General features: G+C 35.8%; 1 protein-coding gene across 3 annotated transcripts in view; it reads right to left on the bottom strand.

Moving 5' to 3' along the window:
- AKAP6 (A-kinase anchoring protein 6) overlaps nt 1-23,793 on the bottom strand; it is a 268,358-nt gene extending 244,565 nt beyond the window's left edge. For 2 of the 3 annotated variants that reach the window (XM_087951803.1, XM_087951805.1), the window contains exons 1-2: nt 23,729-23,778; nt 6,504-6,593 (exon numbers count right to left, since the gene is read on the bottom strand). The gene's annotated coding sequence lies outside the window, so the exon portion shown is untranslated. Of the gene's footprint in view, nt 1-6,503; nt 6,594-23,728 lie in introns of all 3 variants that reach the window. The other variant, XM_087951804.1, reaches the window with a different exon arrangement.
- Between the last annotated feature and the right edge of the window lie 678 nt (nt 23,794-24,471).

Here is a 24,471-nt window from a genome sequence, read left to right as displayed (position 1 = left end):
AACCAGCATGGAAGTTAGATTATGGGAAAAATAGATGGTGTAGAAATGAACAACTAACACAAATGGCATTTAACAAATATTTCAATATAAGGACCATGTTCAGATCATCAATCCTTCATGTCAGGTTCCAGAGTCCTGTTCCAGAGTCAAGTACAGTTAAAAAGAACATATGAAAGTTTGAATTTAACATTCATTCTAGATTTCTGAATCATAGTGCAAAACATACATAAACTTTCTATATCTTTATGCATTAATAAAAAGAATTCTATTCTGAAAGTACTTCCCTGCCTGGTACTCTCCAGATCATTCTGGGCTAGAATTAGAATTGTGCTGCCAAATCATGTAGAAACCACAAGCTCTTAATCTGGAGATGGGAAACTTGTGCCTCTCCTAAAGTTGCTGAACTACAACTCCCAGCTATCCATCTTTATCCACATTGCCAAAGATGAGAAGAGCTAAAATTAGTAGGAAGGCGATGGATTTAACCTTGTTTGTTTTTGAACCTAGAAGTGACAAGGACTAGTTCATTCTCTAAAGTCATAGGCATTTGTTAGAAGCCATAATTATGTCAAAATGACAGGATGTGTGTCATGATATCGTTATACAAATAACACCAAGTACATATCCAAACATATCTAAAGGCTACAATTAACATTACTTGCATGACAGACAAAATATCACATACAGTATCTTCCTAGACTATGTCAATACCTTTGTCTGAAGGTACTATGCATTATTACATTCATGAGTTTGAAATTACAGTTAATTGCTTTACTAGTTTAGCATTTCAAGTAAGGTTGGAAAAATAGTGCCACAAGAGGAATTTTAGCATAAACCTCTGCTTATTTTTGCTTTGTATCTCCTGTCAAGCAGAAGACACTTGAATGTGCTATTAGATTTCTGGTATCCAGTTTTCACACCAATCTCTAACTACCTGTATACAAGGCATCAGTCAATTTGATCTAAAGATTTATAGAACATAGAATAATAGGTTGGAAGATACCTTGCAGGTCTTCTAGTCCAACCTCTCTGTACAACCAGGAGATCCTATTCTATGGCTGTCCAATTTCTTGAAAAGCTCCAGTGATAGAGCAACCACAACTTCAAATTCTGTGAAAATACACTTTTATTTTTGCTCCCTCTATTACCTGGAGTCATTTTTCCTTGCAGTAAGACAAAGAAAATACAAAACTGAAAACAAGGGGACAAAATGCTGGCTGGCTGAATAAATTAATGGATGCTCTGGGTTTACTGGATTTTGTTTTGTTTTGTTTTGCTTGCTGATAAAATGGTTTTGCCTAGGGAGAAGAGACAACTCAAAATGTAATACATCTAAAGATATATTCTCATTAAAAATCAATAACTTTTCCCAATAATTCTTTAACCCTAACCCTATCTTCAGAAGTAAAAAAAAAAAAAAATGTAGCAACATACTAAAATAAAATTATTTATCAAGTCCAAGGGAGGGGGAATGGTATCTTAATTTGCTTCATGTTCATGTTCTACCAAAATTAGGTAACTTAGTCTCCCATCATACTGAGTCAGGAAACACGCAGACAGTGCTATGTAATTACATTTTTTTTTTAAAAAAAGAACAAACCCCCATTTGCCTCTCAAACCCACGAGAACAAGAAAACCATAGCCCCATATAGGTACCTGATACTGCTCCACCCATCCCATCCCATTCTGAATTCCTAAAAAAAGATTTAGTGCAGGCCCCCCCATACCTGCTGCTAAAAATGTGTACCCCCTCCTTTAGAATTTAGAATTTTTTTTTTACAACAGCTGTAGACTAGGGTCTTTTCCCCACTTGTACCTAGCCACAATAATCCATACCATGTCTTCATGAAACCTACATCTCATTCCACCAATCATTCTCTAATGTTCCAGTATTAAAGTAGTAAATTTCCCCATCTAGCTAGCAGACTGACCAGAGTGCAATCTGACATGCTTCAGTGACAATTTAATTGATGCTACGTTCAGAGAGACCCTGTGAGCTACTGTCCTTGGATCATCAGGCTTCTTTCTGGCACAGGTTAAGACCTCTTCCAGAATAGCATTCCACACAAAATATTTGCATCAAACCAGGGCAAGTTTTGACAGGTGGATAGACACTCTGTTCTAGACTTCTGTCAAAATATATCTATTCTCCTAGCCCTACCCCATCCAATGTTAAGAAAAAGTGAGTGATTATTATTTTTCTCGCCAGATGTTTGTCTTTTCGTGGGAGAGAAGGGAAACAAAGTTGGGAATCCATCAATATATGTTTTTAATATATTCCTTTTACTGCAAGTAAAGACAACACCATTTGCCAACATCATGATATGGCAGGAAAAGTAAATTATATGCCAGTTTTCTGTCAGTTTAAGGACTGGTGAATACTATTTTAATTCACTCATGAAGAAGGTCCCTTAGATTAAGCAATATTTCTAAATCCTACACACTATCAATCATTATAAAAATTGTAGAGGTCTTCTAAGGTCATCTAATCCTGTAGAATTTCACATGAAAATGCCAACATTCTTGCAAGATTTGATAGACTGGTGGAATCCAATCATTTATTTAATTTAGGGGACCATTTTATGGTGCAACCAGCAGCCTTCTGGTGCCCATGAATGTCATTACAAACTTGTTTCCCAAGACATGAAGAGTATCAAGCCTGTGATTAAGAGAATAAATCTAACCTGGAATTGAGAAAAATAAAAATAAAAACTTGAATTGCTGATGTGATAATGACTTTCAAAAAGGAAGACCTGTGATAGCAGCTTTGTTAAATAAGTCTCTTAAATGGCTAAACTGTGATGTTTGTGCCTACAAATGTCAGTGACTGAGTTTCCTGATTTAACAGAGGAAATTGCATCTGTATGATACACCATCTGAGCATTCTTATGCTTTTGTGCCTTCAAGTCAGCTTTGATTCTTGGAGACTACATGGACAGGACTAGAATTCAAACTCTCCTGATTTCAAACACTTTGCTGTTAACCATTATTGGCTCTTTTATGGTTTTAGTCAATCTGAATTTGATGTTCAAAAGTTGATTACAGATATAATTTAATCTCTATCATGAATTGTGTTGTTTGCCAGGAAAATTAAATGTTCTAATATTTAATTTTTTTTTGAAACACTGAACTATATAAAGTTACAACCTACTAACACTTTTCCTCATCATTTCGCTATTTATTTATTGTCATTTCATAGAAACTCTTTTTGTCATTTATATGGATGTCTAAAAAATTATAAATTTAAAATTATAAATTATATGTTAAAAATTATAAATTATATGTTATAAAACTATATATTGAATTGGTCATTGGCCATCAAAAAAGCCAATGGAACTGGAGAAGAACAAATAAAGGAAAATAGAAACTAAAATACTATACCTAATTCAGTAAGTTATTACAGTAAACTATTTTTTATTATTTCACTATTAGATACATTGTAAATATAAAGTCAAGATTCCCCAAATTTGGCCATTAATTTGTTTAGGTTTTTAAAAATTAAAAGGTACTGGACTCTAAGTGACTCTGGATGGCTTACAGTTTAGAAAGTAAGAACAGTAAGATAAACAGAAAAAAAAAAGATGTATAATATACCCTGTAGTTTTAAATGTTTCTTCTAAGTCTGCAAAATTCTAACTGATTAGTAATTAACAAAACTAATCTGGATACAGATGGGAGGTTGAACAATTAGCCTTGTGGTGCGACTGGAACAATCTTGAACTAAACACACTCAAAACCAACGAAATGATGGTAAATTTTAGGTGAAACTCTCCTATACTACCACCTCTTACAATACTAGACAACATAGTATCAACAGTAGAAACCTTTTAGGTTCTACAATATTTCAAGACTTAAAATGTACACCTAACATAAAAAACATCATAAAAAAGCATAATGAATAATGTTGTTTCTGCACCAATTCAGAAAGACTGCCCAAGGAGCTGCCGAGACAGTTCTATAGAAGAATTATTGAATCTGCACCTCTATAGCTGTCTGGTTTGGCTCTGCAACTAAACAAGACAGACACAGATTTCAACGGATAATTAGAACTGCAGAAAAAACAGTTGCTACCAACCTGCCTTCCATTGAAGATCTGTATACTGCATGAGTCAAAAAGAGGGTTGTGAAAATATCTACAGATCCCTCAACAGCCTGGACATAAATTGCTTCAACTTCTACCCTCAAAACAACACTATAGGGCATTGCACACCAGAACAACCAGACACAAGGACAGTTTTTCCATCCATGCCATCATTCTGCTAAGCAACTAATTACCACAACACTATCAAACTATTTAGTAAGTATTACTATTATTCTTCTCATCTTTCCTATTACCTATCTCCTGTTCTACTTATGACTATAACTTTGTTGCTTGTATCTTTACGATTTATATTGTTTTGTTTAGTTTCCTAGTATGATTTATGTTGATTGCTTAATTAGTATCCTATGATTATCACTAAATGTTGTATTTTATTATTTATGATGAATATATTTTTATGATGACTATGATTATGATTTATCACTTATAGCTTTTATGTGCACTGAAAGCTTTTGCACCGAAGACAAATTCCTTGTGTCCAATCACACTTGACCAATAAAGAATTCTACTCTACTCTACTCTACTCTACTCTACTCTACACTATTATATTCTTTAAAAAATGTCTATGTTATCATTGAGACCTTTCTGAGGATATTGTGTTCTGCAATATAGAGTAGGCCTTAGATTGCCATAGCTGACTCTGTAAGTATCTGAGCAGAAGGCCCACATTGGGTATATGCAAGGAGTTATCTGTATCAGTGAGGCTAACATTTGTGGTAGGAAATTCAACTAATCAGACATTACATATCTGTTCCAAGTTAGTATTACTTTTGGGCAGAAAAATTTAGTCTGGCAGAGTCCTTCATTAGCTACACAGCATACCTAGGTGTTTTCTCTTAAAAACATGGATTGGATAAATAGCAATAATACTTAGACTTGTGTACCACTCCATACTGCTTTACAGAACTCTCCGAATGGTTTACAATGTCAGCATATTTCCCCCAACAACCTGGGTCCTCATTTTCCTGACCTCATAAGAATAGAAGGCTGTGTCAACCTTGAGCTGGTCAGAATCGAACTCCAGATTGTGGGCATAGTAAGTCCGCAGTACTGCATTCTAACCACTGTGCCACAGTTCCTACATCCAAGCAGAGATAATATACTTCCTAGCCCTAATTCCATTCCACAAAGAAGTTAGTCTAGTGTTTAGACTTCAAAAAGCACAATGAAATGTATTGTGTTTAGAAAGAACAGGGGTGTCAAACACAAGGCCCGGGGGCCAGATCCGGCTTGTAGGTTGCTTAGATCTGGCCCATGGACCCACCCTGGAAACAGTGAAGGACTGGCCCATGGGGCCAGTGAAAACAGGCTGGCGAGCTTCATTTTCAGCTGCAATGACCTCCTGCAACCCTTTGCCAGTGAAAACAGAGCTTGCCAGCCCATTTTTGCTTGCAGAATGCTCAGGCCACCACAGGCAACCCGACACAAGTGACATCAAGCTAGCCACACCCATTCCAGCCCTCTGAAGTCAAACACAAATGTGATGCAGCCCTCAATGAAATTTAACATCCCTGAGATAGAAGAATGACCAAATGACGCCATTTGGAAAATATTTGTAGCTCTGAGTTGAAATGAGGGCTCCTTGGAGCTTGCAGACATTTCATTACGGAAACTAGGTGATATCATCAGTGCTCTGATGATGTTACCTAGTTTGGGTAATGAAATGTGTACAACAAAACAATCAAGTTCAGATGCCATTACTTCTTTGAGCCTTTTAGTTTGCATGTCAGAAGTGAGCTTTTCAATTGGCATTTGAATGAAAAATTATCCTGAGTAATTAAAGCCAAACAGGATATTATAAATCTTCCAAAGTATATCCACTGGGGGGTGAGCACAGTAAAAGTTTAGTCTGGCAAGATTGATGTCAAGCCCAGGCCAAGAACGATGTAGAACAATCCAGTCAAATTTCAGTTCTTTATTTTGTCACATCATATAGACAGAAACTTGCCAGACTAAACCTTAATTACTCTCACCCTAATGGATATACCTGGGAGATTCTAGGGACTGGCTATCCTAACTCTTTTCCAATCCAGCTCCAGGCTGTACTGTCTCTTGTCTTGCCTCCCCCCTTGGAATGTCCTCCCTCCTACCTAGGAAACTGTAATCCAGGGGTCTTCAAATTTGACAGCTTTAAGACTTGTGGACTTCAACTCCCAGAATTCCTCCTCCAGTCATATTAGCTCAGGAATTCTGGGAGTTGAAGCTCACAAGTTTTATACTTGCCAAGTTTGAAGACCCACATCAGCTCTCCGGCATAGGCACCATCCCTCATGTCCACTGATCAAAACACAACTGCTTTTTCCTGTGATTATGGGGGCAACATAACTGGGTTTTTTTTAAAAAAAAATTAAAGGTGACCAAGTTGTGCATTTCTAGATTATTACTAAATTGTTGAATTACTTACAATGCCCAGCGTTCCTCAGCATTGACCAGATGAAATAAGGCTGCTGAAAATTGCAGCTGAAGAATTTCTCAGGGCTAGAGATTCTGTTTCCTGATTAATACAAGATAATATTAATACACTAATTTTGTGTCCCTCTTCTTTTCATATTTAAAATATTCATTATGGGAAAAGGAAGATGTTGCATGTTTATACAAAATATAGTTCTGTACTAACTTGCTTAAGATGAAATCCTCTTTGGAGGATGTTGTTCACTGAAATCAATAAATCTTGTCTGAAGGACCACTTAACACAGAAATCCAATGCACTAAGTAGCTGCATTTTAGTTAATACGTCAGTGAATTTTAAAGCTGATGGTGGATACATGAAGAATAGCAGAACAGCTGACAACCAATGACAAAAAAGCACTCAAGGCTTAATGCTTATAATGGATCTACTATGATTTCAGCTACCGCTATAGTATAAGTTTTATCTTGGACAGAACAAAGTTTCTTAAAATATGTACCATAACCCTTTTCAGTCAAACACACCTCCCATTCCTGCTAATGGTTTTTAAAAAATGAGGATTCTACAAACCAGGAATAGCTATTAGATTTTTGCAAGAGTTGTGTAACATAAAGATCACACCATTGTTTTATGTTGAAAAACATTTTAGCCTTTGTCTAAAGACTAAAACTTGATTTAGAGTTGCCTGCGACTTCCCACATGCCTATGTTGCGAAGGAGTTGATAGATAAGCATGGGTTTCAGATGGCTGCAAACAGGCAGCCCTCCTAAATCCCAACTACTCATTGTGCATGCCAACTGGTTGGTCTCACAGGTTAATTGGTTTATCCAACTTCCTGTTCCGTGCTTTGCTGTTTGAGTGCCCCCCAGCCAGAATGAAACATTTGCAGACATATAAATGCAAGAGCTATGAAATCATCCCTGAACAACAGGTACATATGATCCCTGACGTGCAGTGACAAAGAAGTCTAATCAAGGCTTTAGTCTTAGTTTAGTCTTTAGTTTTTAGTCATCTAGTCTTTAGTCTTCTAGTCTTAGTTTGGTCTTTAATCTTAGTTTAGTCTTTCATATTAATGAATATTTTGGGGTTGATGAGTTTAACCATTGATTCTGAAGAACAATGGAGGGGGGAAAGAACCACCCATAACAATACATTAACAGTGCAGCAGAGATGTTCAGAGAATCCATGGGCTGTAGGTTAGATAAGTTTTTAAAAATCTTGGAAAAGATAATAGGACACTCAGATTTCACTGCCAAAAACTCATATACGGACATATATATGAAATAATTAAGTCTTAACAACTCAAAGGAGACTTTACTTTCTCATAAGTTCTCATATGCTTAAATTGCAGCTGTGTCTAAATGGTTCTGTTACATTTCCAAACTACCAATTAAATTGAATGCAACTGAACAGTTGAGCAATTGAGCTGAAATTTCAGCTTAAATTAATTTTAGTTGAACAGATTAATGTAACTTTAAGTTCAAAGTTACAGCAGTACCGAAAAAGGTGACTAGCAACCAGCTCTTGCACTTACAACAATCACAGTGTCCCTGCAACCATGTGATCATGAGTCAGGTGCTTGGTAACCAGCATGAATTCATGACAGCTGCAGTGTTCTGAGATCGTCATTTGTGACCATCCCAGCCAGTTTCTACCAAGCAAAGTCAATGGAGGGAAGCTGGATTTGCTTAGCAACTGTGCCAAAAAAGATCCTAAAATTGGGTGCAGTCATGTGATGACTCACTTAGCAACGGCATCACTTAGCAGTGGAAGTTCCAATCCCAATTACGGTTATAAATCAAGGACCACTTGCAAAGCACCTGGGCTGGGAATAAGATAAAGGCAAATATCCTGGGGACATATTAGTTAAAAGGTGAAAGGTGGAATATGTTTGGGGTCTAAGTTTTAGTGGGGAAAGGCCTCTAAGGTTTTGTAACCACCAACTAACCCTTTCCTATGTTGCACATTTTGTTTTGTTTTTCTCCTGTTTCTTGAGAGAGGAGGCTGGGAGAGACAAAGAACGTGATTAAGCAGAATGCAAGGAAGATACAGTATAACACAGCATACTTTTTTAAAAAAAAGTTTCAACAAATTGAATTAATTTTCATTGCACAACTTAAAATGAGTTGTAAGCAGGTTGAAATCTCAGTTTAGGTCATTTTCTTTCCTTATTTCATCATGCAATTTTTTTTCTTACAACCTATTTTGCTGACTATAGCCAAAATGGGCAATTGTGCATGAAAATGCAGGCTGCCAATACTTCTGTTTCACTGTGTAACTCATAAATGTTTTTTATTCATGCATCATTCGGCATGAATTACGAGTCATGCAAGTGAATGACATTTGTTTGACCGATCTGACACTAGTTTCTATGCTCTGGAAATAATTATGACCCCCCAAAAATGTCAAAGGTAAAAATTGAAAAACTATACAACCCAAAACAGAATCAGGAATATTTACTGAAAACCCAAGCAAAATGGAAAGTCATTGGTAGGACAAAATTTTGACCTGGCTAAAATCAACCAAAGATAAATTCAGCATCGCTGAACTGATTGTGTTAATTTCATATGTAGGCTTCTGAAGATAGGATCTTCAGTGAAGTAGGATATGATGGTCATCTCAGATGATAGAAGCTGGTGAATAGGGAAACATGATGGCAGTTTTCAAGCTGTTTCTCCTAAGCATCCCTCCCAGCTATTCCACAGCAGATGTAGTCCTTTAGTTGCAATGATATTGCCCTAGGATTGGTCAACTGTCTTTCCTGAATATCATATGGCTTGGTTTGAAGCTGCTGTCCCCAATGCCAGTAATTAGAAAACATAATTGCCAGCTGGGTCAATTACTACACATGGAATGATAGGGTTTCACTTCTGGCAGTAAGACCTCTTGGACCAGTTTTGCCTCAACTTCTTCATATGCAAAATGGGGATGTTGTGGAGAAAACATTTTGAAGATTTAGAATGTGATGTTCTCACGGACGTTATCAAGAACTTTTGCTGTTTACGAATACTTCACATATATAAAGAATAACCCTGTGCTTGCAACAACAACAACAACAATAATAATAATAATATAAAAATAAAAACATTATTATGGTCACAGACAAGCAATAGACAAAATTATCACTGTTTACAATAGTGTTAAAAATATTACTAATAAGAATAATAAGTAATAACGTCCATAATAATAAAATACATGGTATCAAACAGTATGGCTCTTATCCTTGGTTACACGATGAGAGAGCAGGTAAGAATGTGTGTATATATAGATTCTCTAAAAATTGTTAGAGATATCTACAAGAAATTGGTTCAGTAAACGTCTTTAATTCTGTAATTACATTTTCCTTGTGGTCGTTGCAGCTGCACATAATTTTGCTACTGCGTGTGTGATAGCCGGGTTTGAGTCCTGGAGGCGACAGTCTACACAAAAATTGTCTCCTCTCCCTGATCCTGTGCTTGCTATAGAAGAAAGTAAAGCACAGATGCCACTATTTTGCTTTGTCATTCCAATTTGAAAGAGAGGTGTCAGTAAAATCAACCTTAGTAATACCTATCTTTGTCTGTAAATAGTATTCAATCAAATATTAAATTAAACCCCAAGTGAGGATTTTAGCCTTAAACATTTTTATATAATTAGCCCATTGGGTGAAAAATATGATATTAAAAGGCAATAAATATTTGTTTTTTCAGTTTCTATCCTCAGCATTATTGTAGCATAGATGATTGTTGAAAAGCACTGTTTTTGTTATGCATGTGTGTGTGAGAGAGAAACAAGAGCAAATAGTATGCCATTAGGAATCAGCAGATTAATAATCACGAAGAGGTGCAAATGACATTGGCCTTTTCAGTGGAAATATTAACAGTGCCAATAAAGCAGCCCTCAAGGAATTGTTGGTTCAAAAACTGCCCATGTATATGGAGGGAAGGAAAAAGCTAGGTAAAGCCGCTAAACAGATTATAAAAATGAAATATATCCAATTACAGTTTGAATTTCCAGTTCCTGGTACCCTGATGTGCTAGTTGGACATTATTGCTGACAGAATAGCTTCCCCTGTCCACTCCAATAAGCAGTCCTGGCAGCATAACTACTGTGAGATGGTTCAGACAAGTTTTGAAGGACAATTCTTGTCCTTCAAAATACATATCTGATACATATCTCACACAGCCTTTATCGATAAGAAATCAGGATGCTTAAAATGAGGGCTTGCAAACAGAAAAATTGAAAACTGAAATTAGGTTAAGGTATCTGGTTTTTTTTCACTCAGTTTTAGTCCCAATAGTTTGGTAGATAAACATTTTTCAAGGTAGAAAGCTGAAACTGATATAAACTGCTATGATAAGAACATCTAACAGAGTTCCTTGCCTCTCTAGGCTAATGATATTCTCAAGAATTAAGGACATAGGATACTTAAATAAATGAATATAATATCATAGAGCACTACGGCTCCAGTAAGAAATTTCATTTGGGAACCTGCAGACTATTTAACTATGCTCACATTTTCAAAACAACAAAAAGAGTTATTTAAATATGTTTTGCCTTCTGCATTTTAAAATGATAAATACTCCAAAATCTCCCTCAATAAGAGAATCTGTCTTTGTGAACATGGGACAATCAAAACAATACATCATACTACTCTTTGTTAAACGCAATTAGTATTTAGCCCTCTGTTGCTTGAACATCCAGGCAGATTGAATGAATTTCATATAATTCTGTTCCATTCAGATGTAAATTATTTCATAACTCTTAGAATAGACATTTCCTATGTAGCTGTGTGGAAACATGACAACAGATTATTCACCATGATGCTTTCAATGAGCTAAACTCCAATTAGAGTTTAACAGTGTTTTATATATTTATTTTTTATTGTAATACAGTGTTTGCAATTCTAAGGAAATGAAGGTTTGCTGCTGAGAACAAAGTTGAACATAGTATAATCTCTTCTTCTTCTTTAACTGAATGGGGAAGGATATATATTTTTATACAAAATTGAGGAGTTAGGGTAGGGCACTCAATGGCTGACAAATAGACAAACGGATTGACCAATAGTGCTTTGTTATAAATTGTGGGCTAAGAAAAGAATATGCTTTTTGGGGGGTCAGTTTTTTATGAGAACTTACAAGTAAACTTTTTTGTTTCCATGGTATATTGATACTCTTAGCAATCTAGACATATACAAGACAGTCCTCGCTAGGCTTTAATTGTGCAATCAGAAGACTTGAGCAATGGAAGTACCCCAAGCAGAGAATGAAACATGAGCATAGGGCCAAAAGATAGAGAAGTCGGGAGGGAGAAAGCAAGATGAATGCCAAGACGGAATGTTTCTATGCCAAGAAAGATAGTTACCGCAAAAATTGTGGCCTATAGCCTACCTATAAAATTAAGGGTAGGTTTTATGGGTGATAAAGAAAATAAGAATTTTTCAAGTCCAATGAAATCAGGAATCTTTTCCTTCCATTCTTAAAAAATACTGTTGAGTCTTCCTTACAGAGAAGAGGGCAGTGATACCTGGATCCAAATTAGCCTGAGATAGCAATGAAACATCCAACAGAAAACATCAAAGGATTACTTGAAGAGTTCAAAAAGAGCTAACTCTAGGATCAAGAGTAAACAAGTAATGCACATGTTAAGTTTTTATAAGAAATTCTGCACATATATATGATTAAAGTTGTCCTGGTACTGAAAATTGAAGGGAAAAAAAGAATAAAATTATAGCTTCATCAAGTTGTTTTTAATCAAAAGAGAAGGAGGGAGATACTGTTCTAATAGAACATCAGGCAATTAGCTGGCTGTACATTAAGCATACAACATTAGTTGGAAATTAAACAACTTCTGCTAGGTATTATCAGAAGCTTGAATACAAGAGAAAGACCCTGGCATGTATTGGCACTATCGTCTTTCTTTCCTGAAGTTATACACATCACACTGTAATGGTTACACTGAAAGCTGTTGCTTACTGAATGTGGAAGGAATGTAGTATATTGGACTTTCATCAAATATTTATTCATTGCTTTGAGCTACTCTGTTTTATTTTATTATTGTCTTTCTACATCTCCTGATGAAACAGTTGTGATTGGCAGCTGATGAGAATATTTTTATTCTTTATAAACACATGGATTGGATGGAAAAATATGCCATGGTTTAGGACTGTCTGTCTGCCCACAATGGATCAGGATCAAAGTTGCAAAAAAAAAATGAGTTGGATAAGATCAAGACATGAAGCTGTACAGGAAAAAAATAAAAGAGAAAAATATACCTTAATAGATCCTGCTATAGGATAGGCAGCTTGACAGAGGCTAGGAATTTGCTTCCTACTCCATTCTTAATCCGCATGTCCCTTCTGGTCATACAACCCAGAATGGAGCTGCATTCATGGAGCTGGATGTTTTTCCTGCCTTGTTAACTTATTCACAATAGAAGAAGAACAAAATATCTAAATAACATTCTAAAAAATTGTGGTCATTATTTAGTGGAACCTGTTAGGGATAACATTGGTTACCTAACTTAGTTTGGCTAAATATAATATATGTTTGTTAGTTTAAATGTGTGTGTCACTTTAAACTGTAAGCCAAGTATTTGGGTGCGGATGTAAATTGCCATAAGAGGGAGCAAGAGAGCTCACTGTTCGCCGGCTTTTACTGGAATGCTGACAGAGAAGGATTGATGGTGATTACTGCGTGCGTTTGCTGAGAGAAGAAAAGAAGGTTTGATTTTTGCTTCATATCTCTGACTGCAAAAGAGATACATCATTGGACTGGTTGTTTGTGAGTTGAACGACCTATTTTCTACACTGGACTTTGCAAACTGAATAACCCTCGGACTATCTGAACTTAGTGTATGACATATGGACTGCTTTGACTATGCTATAACTCTTGCTGGAATAAAAAACTATTTAATTGCACAGTGTATCTGTCTTACTGATTGTAAAGCTACAACAACGCTTTATCTCACACACACTCTCTGTCTGCTAGACTGCCGTTGCACGTTCTGCTAGGGTGTCGTATCCCTAACAGAACCAGATTAGGGGAATCTCTGGCATCAAGTCTTCTGTAATTGCTTTTAACAAGGATTAAACCTAACCTTCTGCCTTTTCAGTGTTTCCCTGTTAGGATGAACATATGGCATATGATTTATTTATTTATTTTGCTTCTGGCCCGTCTGCTACTGATTTGTCTAATTTGAGAGCTTGCCTTTATCAACTAGAGGAGTCCTCCAGGATTATAAAATCTACAAATCAGAAATATTTGCTTTTCAGATCAAGTCAGTTCAGTTTAACATTAGCTCTTGAAAAATCATGTAGCCAATGGTGCATCTTGGTCTTAATGGGGAGGGGAGGATTCCCATGATTCAGTTGCTGTATAACATAGATATCCATTTTATATAGAAAAATGAGTACCTTTAATTCTGAATATGCCCACTTGTTTGTCTTCAAAAGGTAATACATGTTCAGAATAAAAGGATCCCGTGGACAGCAACTTCAGTCTAACTGGGTGCTTAGGATGTATTTGCTTTTCTATCCTCTGATGGTCTCTGGTGGGTTATTTGAGGACACCTTAATTTTGATCCCAAAATCCAGATGAAACTGTAGTACTACCTCTAACACATAATGACATCTTTTCAAAAGCATACAACTTAGCCCTTCCATAGACAAGAAACTGCTAAGATGTACTTTTCTCTTTTTTAGAATTATCAGGTTTGATGATTTCAAAATAAAATAGTTGTCCATGAATATATTATTTCAGTGATGAATTAAACTTTCAGTTGACTTTCCTTTGTCTAGAAATCTGTTTCAGCATTTTTAATGAAAGAGCAAACTTAATTTACAGTATGTGAAACGGGGGATGGGTATGTCGGAGAATAGTGGATAAAGCTTTCATATAGCTTCATGAAATGTCCTGCCAGTAAATGCATTAGCTTTTATTATCTCTGCATATATCTTTCTGAGATAAAAATCAGAAATGTAGGTAGCAATCGTTCAGGTATACATTTGGTCCATAGCCAACAATCCCAGGATAAAAAAGAATTTTAGAATCTTTCCTCAAAGACAAATAGCTAAACAGGTACTTTTACAAATTCTTCTTCATGGGTTAACTTCACAAATGTTTGCACAGAAATTAGAAAGGAGAAAAATTTAGTTTTCCTCAAATTATACTTTGGCATTTTGCGAGTTCTCATGGCCATTGGCTTATGTGGTTTGCAGAGAGTAATACCTTTTTATATTTTAATTTTCTTTCATTTTCATGTCATTATTACTGTGTGTTATTATAATTTCACTGATATGAGAAATATTTTATGGTATATCAAATTTTCTGAAATTGATGCCTACAAACTGCATATAACCTTTGTCATTTTAGCATTGAACATTGTCCAAGTGCATTTTATGTCGTTCATTATATAGTTTGTCTTGGATATTCACATATCAGTAAGACAAGGCTCTCAACTGCATTCTTAAGTGTTTTCACCAGTACTTTGCTGTTACCAGTTGAATGAGAGGTGGGAGTGGACAAAAAGGGGATTTCTCAAAATTGAAAAGCAACTTTTTAATTTTTTGTATTGCTTGCAATGTGTCCTGGACTGATGGAGGAACTTCCTGGTAAGGCAAGCATAAGATATTTCTAAGATGTATTTGACCTATGCTCAGATTAACTAAATGCAGCATTAATTTGAAGAAGAGTAATAATTTTTCTTCTAGAATCAGGGACATCTGTTAAGTGCAATGCCTGATTAGATCCAAATATATTGAGCCCACCACTAAAAGATTATTTCACAAATGAAGGCAAATGTACATGCCCTCGATTAATGTTGTAGGATCCAATCTGGGCCAGTCACTAGAATCAGAGGTTTAGTATGACACATTCAGGTGAGAGAGAAGTTCCCCGAGGATGTGTTCCAGCATGAGCCCAAAAACTTGGAAGACTAAATCTCATTCCAGTGACTGATCAGATTGGATTCTGCAGAAGATTACTTTTTTAAAGTTCTACTCATAAATGTTCGTGCTGATAAAAAAATATGAACATAATTTTTGGAAGATACTTTTGCTGGTTTCTATAAAAACAATTTTCTGAGGATGATTAAGGATGTGTTCTATGATTGATCTATGATGCCAATCTTCATGCCCTGCAGTCAAAACCTAAACTTGTCTCCAAAAGCATCCTGAGTGCTGTGTTACGCTGCAATGGAGAAATGGGCAATGGAGCGACCGGCATGAAGGAAGGAAAAGGAGCAGGAAGAAGCATTTGTTTGTGAGATAGATGACTCTATAAATTAGACAAACAAATAAACAAAAAAGCATGCAAAGAAAATACTGCTGTATTTTATGTTAGAGTTCACTATGTTAAAATTATAGGGAAAACACATTTTAAGATTACTTAGTTTTCAGCAGATATGTGTATTTTTGCTTATATTTATCATATTTGCTATGATTATAATGTTCTATTCTTTTCATATTTAGAACTGAAGCATATTAAAAGCTATAAAACAGAAGAGAGAATTCTATATAAAGCAAGACTGGATAGAACATTCATTTGGAATGGATTAATATCTATGTTAGGAATAACATAAGGTTACCTAACGTAGTTTGGGTAAAATAATATATATAGACTATGATAGTGAATTTAAGTGTGTGTCACTTTAACTGCAAAGCATGTAATTTTGGGTGCGGCTGTAAATCGCCATAAGAGGGAGCAAGAGAACTGGATTGATTGCTGGCTTACTGGATTGCTTGCTGACGATGATGGATTGTTAACTGCGTGTTCTCTGCTGTTGCTGAAGGAAGAAAGGAGGTTTGACTTCTTCATATCTCTACTGCGAAGAGATATATTACTGGACTGATATTTGTAAGTTTACTGACCTCTTTTTCGACACTGGAATTTGCAACTGAATAATCCCCGGACGGACTGAACTAGTGTATGATATATGGACTGTTTGACTATGCTAAAACTATTACTGGAATAAACTATTTAACTAGCACATTGTATCTGTTTTACTGAGTGTAAGCTACAAAAACGTTTGTCTCACATATCTGCCTGCCTGCCTGACTGCCGTGCAGGTTCTGCTAGGATGTATATCCCTAACAATCTATGCAAAACACATTGTTTCTTCTTTGCAATGTTTCAATCCCTCAGCCAAGACAAGATCAAGGCAAAGTTTCTTCTAAAGTTTGTTCAAACTTAGAACTCTTTTTTGACCTTGGAATGATAAAAGGCTTAGTCAGCTTTGCTGTATTCAGACTGTCCAGGAAATAACACAATTTAATTATTGCAGGGAAGAGGAACATAGCAAGTGTTTCTGATTCTCTTTCAAACATTGTTAGCCAGTCTTAACTTGCAGTTAGTTGCTTGCTTAGGTTGCAAATTTATATATCACTCATCTCACTACCTAAAGCAGTTCTCATATACTTTCAGTTTCCTAATTGCCATCCCTTACACTAACTACTGAAGCTTCTGCTAGATTTTAAATTAAAGATTCAATCTGAAATTATAATTACAGCAAGTGTTTATCATAACTTTTACTAATCTCTTTAGAGTGCCTATACCTTGTTCCTGAGCACATAATTCTGATACACTGAAGTGTGTCGACTTTGCTTCCTGGTTATTAAGAATGATTGGGGGGGAATCTTTCTGTCTGTCAACCAATTGTCAGCAATAATGTTCCCTTAAGTGACATCAGGGGACTTTATTAGAATGGGGTACAAATGGAGGGGGAAAAAGTGAGAGCTTCATTTTATATTAGCTAAAATTGTAACTAAAGATTTGAGGGAAATTGAGAAATAGCTGTTTGGGGATATGCAAGCTGCTGTTTACATTATATTCTTCTTGCTTCTTTGTAGTTAAGCAAATATTACAAAATATAACCTCCAATACTCAGAGGAAACTAAGGCCATGGAATGTTGTGCTGCTTAGAAGTGGGGAACATACATCTGTGGTTTTGTTACTTCCATGCTGGTTTCTTCAGGACAAATTCTGAATGACTGAATGAACAACGGTTATCATACCAAATCAGTATCACCCCACAAAAGCATGGTCTCTCTTAACAGAAAAGCTCACAACAAGCCTAAATGAATTCAACAGGGTTCTGGAACTAGTTGAGAAAGAAATCCTGTAGGCTCCACATGGTTAGTTAAAAGGATCTGTTGACCATTTGTTAAAATGCAATCAGGTGACCCAAATGCTTCCAACAAGAGCAGAGAACCAGGAATAAACTAGCAAAATGGAAACAATTCCAAGCATGATTCAGTATACACCAGAAAGGAAGACTTTTCATGCAATTTTGCTGCAAATTCAAAGATGGTTGAGAAGCTATTACACTATCATAAGCAGGAGACCTCAGCAAAGAGATCTTTCCTATGAATTCAGAAAATTGCCATGTGTGGAAGTGAAAGCACAATTGTGTTCCTTAGTCTTTCTCTGATATCAGGGGTCTTCTAATACATCCTTTGTTAAATTATGCTCTATTCACTTCCAAAAGAAAAAGCAGCAAATTTCACCTAGGGAAATCAAATTCTTTATTTCTGAAACTATTTATAGTAGATGATTTCCCAAATGTAAGAGTTAAGGATCCTAGGGCTAACTAGATATGCTTTCAGATGACTGACTCCTAGTGTTCGTAACAAGAAACATTGTACTGCAATTGCATCTTTTCCTTCTGAACATGTTTTTCTATTGAAACAAGGTGGAAAAAGTAGCTATAAGATACAGGGGAATTACAAATAATAGAGAATAACATCTTGATTCCATAAATCTAGATTCAACACATTACCTTTTAGGAAAACTCCCAGCAATGTTTATAATTAATGGATATAATTAATGAAGAAGCCTAAAATCTAATTTTGTATCTGGGCTACAGCTTGAGGCTCCAGCATTATTGTTTTTGCTCAGTTTGAAACTCAAAACAATTTGTCTGGGATGATTTGTGAAAGCATGATGGAAAAGGGGAACTAAATAATGTATGAAGGAATAAATCTTACTTTTTCAGTATTACATAAGGCCAAAATATACCAATATTTTCTCTGCAGCCAATTTACGTTCTCCTTAGAGAGTTCTGAAATCAAAACTTTCCATAAGGCTAAAGCATTGTTGAGCAGCTGCTGACAAGGCAAAAGGGAGGAAAACGGTAGAAGGTACTAGATCCAGCATCATGGATCCAACAGCCATGGCCTCTCTCTCAGCACACCTTTTGTTGACCCTTTTCAAAATAAAGTTTTCTCAACATGGAAAGATCTGGGCTCAGAGGCTAGGAAGATACTGGAAAATAATTTCCAGAATGGTATTTTTCCTCTGAGACAGAGAAAGGCCTACAATTCCTGCACCCTGGAAACATTGATTGTGACCATAGCCTGCTGTCAGAGCTGTGATTGCTACAGAAAAACCCTTCTTGCCATCTTCTTTACCAATTGTAGCAAAATTCATAAGAACTTACATTAAAATCAAATTCTCAACCTTGTCAAGTGATATGCTTGCTGGGGAATTCTGGGACTTGATGTCTAATCATCTGTCAAGGTTGAGAAACATTACATTAAGTCAAGGGTGGGATTCTACCAGTTCGGACCAGTTTGGACCAAACCACGAAGCACACGCTCACCGAACTGGTCCAAACTGGTAGAATCCACCCCTGGTTGAATTGCACCACTGCATTAAGTGAACATCATTTAATTTTTTAATTTATAATACCATAATTTCCTTACCTTCTTTTCTGAAAAAGGGCAGGTTTTATACTTTCAGAAGAAACTAGGAAGTGTGAGAATTTCAAAGATCTTTATTAAAAAAATGTAGCCTTGGGCCTCTAACAGTTAAGACATTTACAGCTCCAAAAATCATCATATGGGAGTTAGTATGAACTGGAGTGACTCAAATAGAAGGGAGCAAGATCCAAGCTGAAAGAACTGGCAAAAGTTTGTGCCAAGTTAAAACTAGAGCTAGTAGTATTTAGGTTTATTTATGAAATGTATACATTGCCTCATATAATCAAAATCTAGGTGCTTTACAAGTAATACTAATACTAGAAAATAATATAGTAGAAAATCTAATGCAATATAACAATATACTAGAACTAATTTCAGTATTAGTGGCTCTCCAAAATGCCTCCAAAAAAAGAAAGATCTTTACCCGTTTCTGGAAGGCCATTGCTAAGGAGGCCATCTTTGGTTTGGGGAAAGGGACTGTTCCATAGGAATACAACTCTCATAGAGAATGTCTACTGTCAGGCCAACTCCTGTTGAACCATTCTGCCTATTTGAGTCACATTGAAGAATTTAACTGGGAAAGACAATTACTTGGATAGCCAGGTTTTTAAGATAAGGACCTTAAACTGCATTTTTAAAACACACTAGCAACCAGTTCATCTAGCAATTGTGTAGCACGGCAGTATTAACAGGAGCCTGTAAACATACAGTTACTGCATTTTGGACCAGATGAAGTTGTAGGTGATAGTCTTAAAGGCAGATCCATGCAGTAATCTAAGCAAGAAAAGTTAAGGGCAAGGTATTGTAGTAATATCCTCCCAGTGCTCATGAGAAACAGATAAAGTGAAGCAAAGCATGTGCATCTGACTGTTCTAGTTTGTCTTTCTCATAAACTAGTACTTCAACTAAGTTAGCCAAGTTTAGCTAATTATGTTGAACAACCCTTGAGTACTACAAACTATTTACTAGTAATACAATTAAATTCTGATAGTAAAGCATGTGCTACCGAAAGAATGATAGTAGATGGATGATCTAGACATTCAAGTTCCACTATATCCTCACATTTTTGTCCAATTTGTTTTATTACCCAGATTGTTGGGGGCAATATGCTGACTCTGTAAACTGCTTAGAGGGGGCTGGAAAGCACTGTGAAGCGGTATATAAGTCTAAGTGTTATTGTTATTGCTATTACAGTATTGTTATTATTGGATAGGTCCAGAGACAGAAGCTAAAAATTAGACAGTTAAAAATTACATAAAAATAAAATATAGGCATAATGTACTACATTCTTGTCAATCAAAATGTAGCTCCTTTAATACACATTGCAACATACAAGGAATAGGATAAATCTGGTTTTGTGACATGACAGTTCTTTATATGGCAGGAGTAGACAGCAGATTGTTTTTGGCCTGGTGAGTCACATACTTTACAGTTCCATTTACTTTGGGGGTGAAATCTACCAATGATGTCTAGGGGAAATGACTTATCTGGTTCAATAATTGAAAGATGATTTTTTAGCAGGCAAGCATTTTTTTAAATTGGCAGGAACATTTGTTTCAAATCACCATAATTTCCACATCGATAGTTATCAGATTTTCTACAATGAAGTTATTTAACTTTTTAAAATCAAAATTGCCATACAACTGGATGATGGTAATGATGACAACAACAATCATGATAATGGTTTTTAAGGATCATTTGTGGTGAGATAAGAATCAGGAATTCCATCAGGATGGAAGAGCTTTTTGTAGCTCTGTTAATGAACATTTTTAACTTGTGATAAATTTTACTGCTTTAATAAGTACATGAATGATTTCAGATTCATTAATATACAGTATATTAACTAAGTATCTAAAAATGGGTTCATCTTTTTGAAGTTACCAAATCCTGGTGTATAATGAGCCTGGTTCCTTCTTCATTTAGCCTTCAAATTCATTAAATGCATTAATTATTAAAATGTTTTCTTTGATTTTAATGAATAATGACAAAGATGCATTTCTAACATTGTGATTTTAAACTTGGACTTTTTCAGGAGAATCTTAAGCTTAATTATTGTTTATCTCAATTTAAGCAAATTAAAGGATAATATAAATCCTGGGTTTTGATATCTGTAATATTCAAGAAACTATCATTATTTGTATTTATAGTTCTTCATTGTCAGGAGGCAGTTTTACTAATATAGAAATGCTTTAAAAATAAAAGTTAAAATGATAGAAATATGTGTGAAAATATACCAAGTTCAATTAAAATATATCATTTCAACTGAACTTGGTTTAAAGTCACTAGTTACAGATTGAAATATCTGTTCCGAAACTTACCACCATTGTTTAGCAATAACGTTAAGTACTTTACATAAGCATGTCTTCTTCCAGAGTTCCTGACTAATAATATATAAAACTCCCTTACATGGTTGAAGCTTGTACATCATATTAAATAATTTGTTCAACTTATTAAAAATACAGCTCACTGAATTCACAAATTACATTAAGCCGTATATCTGGTTTATCAAGTGCAATGACTGGAATCTCACAAAATCCCAGTCATTGCACTAAGGCCTGTTATGACTGGAATCAGACATGAGAGTAAATGTCTAACATTTCCAAGAGGAACATTTATTTACCCTACATGAGGATGAATTTGGAATCTTCACGTGCTCAAACTGAACTACATCCCCACCCAATCTGGCTGAAAGATAAGGTAAAATAATTCATGCCTAATTCATTTACCCCTCTTCTGAAGTACATCAAGCCTGCTAGAATGCTTTATTTCCTTCTGTCTCCTTTGCTTGCATGATTAGAAAAGCCCTGAGAATTAGATTGCATATTTGAGCAACCAAGATCATCAAGTAGCAGCCTTAGTCTTAAATGTCCTGAATCACACACATTTTATATTTTTCCGACCAGACCTATGATGCTGACAAATTCCTTGGGCCCTTCACAATCACAAACATTGCCTAATAATAATTAATAGTACTTTTTTTTTCCCCTGAGCTCAACATATGCTCAAATAATAAAATACTGTGAGCTTAATCCAGCCTCTAGCCAGAGTCATTCTAATTCAAGCTTTTTCATGGCTGGTAAATACCCGGTGGACTCCAGAGATTTCTTTTGATGGACTACATTGTCACTTTTTAAACCATCAGAATAAATAAAATATGCACAGGTTTTTTCCTGGCTTAAAAAAAAAAGGCCATGCTGGATAATGCCTATAGATTACAATGTAAACTGCCCAATTAAAATGAAAAAGAATCATTAGAGATTATGCCAGATGAGACCCTTGTGCTCATTACAGCTTTGAAAAACCATCACCTCCTCAGTTTACTCTTTTACACTTTGGTGTAAGCACACTTAAACTCTGAGGGTTTTTTTTTAACCCCCTTGTCCTTGGGCTCTTCAAAGATTAGCTCAGATCACAAAACCACCCCATATTTCTCAATTTCTAACTGCACTGGTAAAATAAGTCAGATAAGCAAAGCAGAGACGGAGGCCACTCCCTAATTCCCAGGGGATACATTAGTTGGGGAGGGGGGGGAATGACACGTGTCTAGTATTTCCTTTCTTTTCCCTGCAAGCAGTTGAAACAATGACTCATCTAAACATTCAAAGACAATGAAAGGTGTTTTCCCACCCATCCAGGTTAGTGAGACCCATAGTTGGCTTCCAGAATCAGCAACGACATGATATGATTGGGAAACAGAAATACTGAGATGCCATTAATAATTTCTGGAAAGCATCCTGGTATGAAACAAGTGCATGCAAATGGTCTCAGCTAATTAGGAGGAAGTTAGCAAAACCATTAATGTTAATACTGTATTTATAAGACACCAACATTATCAGATTGATTTTCTCAGCTATACTTTTACTGCAGTTTGATGGAAGATTTTCCCCCCCACCCCCCCACCCCGGGTAACTATCTCAATTCAAGGGACACAATATGCCGTGCAAAGGATAACAAGAATGGTAATAGATAAAGGAGGCGTCTACCTCTGTGACTTTTTAGGGAGAAAAGTTGGCATCTTGTGGACTATAAATTCTAAGCAACTGAGGAGTCTAGCTGAAATCAGTGCAACATCTGCCAAATGCTTATTCACCATTAGTTACCATTTTTATCTGCTAGCAAAACACATTCAGGGAAGCTGATGATACCACAAGCCTCTAAAAATGAGCAAAGGCTAAGGAAACGACAGGATGGTGACTTCTTATGTAAACACAAGTATTGGTAGGGGGTTATTTTAATAAAAAACCAATTGGCTTCAGGATGAAATATTGCTTAAATCTAAGAAAGAAATAAGCAAGAGGGAGAGCAGATTAAGGTATAAAATTCAATACATTGCAGATCCCTTCAGCAAAGCAATCAGCTATCTGTCATTAGCTATCTATCTGGCATTATATAGCTCTGGTAGGCCTTTGTCTAAGCCTGCCTACCTAAACATTAATATTTAGACATGCAGCATCTTTATTCACAGCTACTCGAAGTAGGCAAAATTCGGACACTTATTACAAGACAGCATGACACAAATCAAGGACAGTCTCAGGATAAGACTCACCATCTCCACTTCACACCATTCTCCTTTGAAGTTTACAGCACAATCTGTAGGACGCAATACTAGGAGGTGCCTTGTTTGACCTGCTGCATGATGCTGTGACATCAGTTCAGATGATGCAGCTCATTATGGGAAAGGCTGCTGTTGCTATGGCAACTGAGATGTGATAGGAATCCTTACTGCATTTCCAGGGGAGTCCAAGACAATACAGAAGCTTTTTAAAGAGACAGACTAAAAAAATGCAAGGAGGGTTGAGAAAGTGCAGTGTCACTGTCTTAAAAACACACATACAAACATACAAGCATCGTGACTATATGTCTTTATTCAGAGAAAACATCATCTGAGAAATGATCTCTCTGCTCTAGCAAGGATCTACATACATACCTGTACAGAATTATTTCTATATTTAAAAAAAACAATATTCATATATGAATTCAGCTTGGCTATTGCAAATCATCTGATAGCTATCAAATTGTTTCTAAATCACACAAGCTAATTTGGGTATAATTTTTTACAATGTGAAAGACGTTAAAATATGATCTAAAAACTATCCTGCAAATCATGCCCCACCCAGTTTAGGTTGTAAGTACCTGAAACACTTAGAAATCCTATTTGCTTCTAGGCAACGTTTGCCTAGAAACTGCAACTATATTTGCCAGTTGTTTGATCTAAACAACACAAAGACAAATTCTTTTTCTTTTCTTTTTTTTTTAAAAGTGGAGGATTTTTTTTAAAAAAATTAATTT

This window comes from Notechis scutatus, chromosome 1, assembly GCF_049901735.1.
Source record: "Notechis scutatus isolate UNSWTSFEM ecotype Mainland chromosome 1, rNotScu1.2, whole genome shotgun sequence".
NCBI lineage: Eukaryota > Metazoa > Chordata > Lepidosauria > Squamata > Elapidae > Notechis > Notechis scutatus.
Note: the sequence above shows the minus strand (reverse complement) of the source record. Positions and strands in the feature narration are given on the sequence as shown.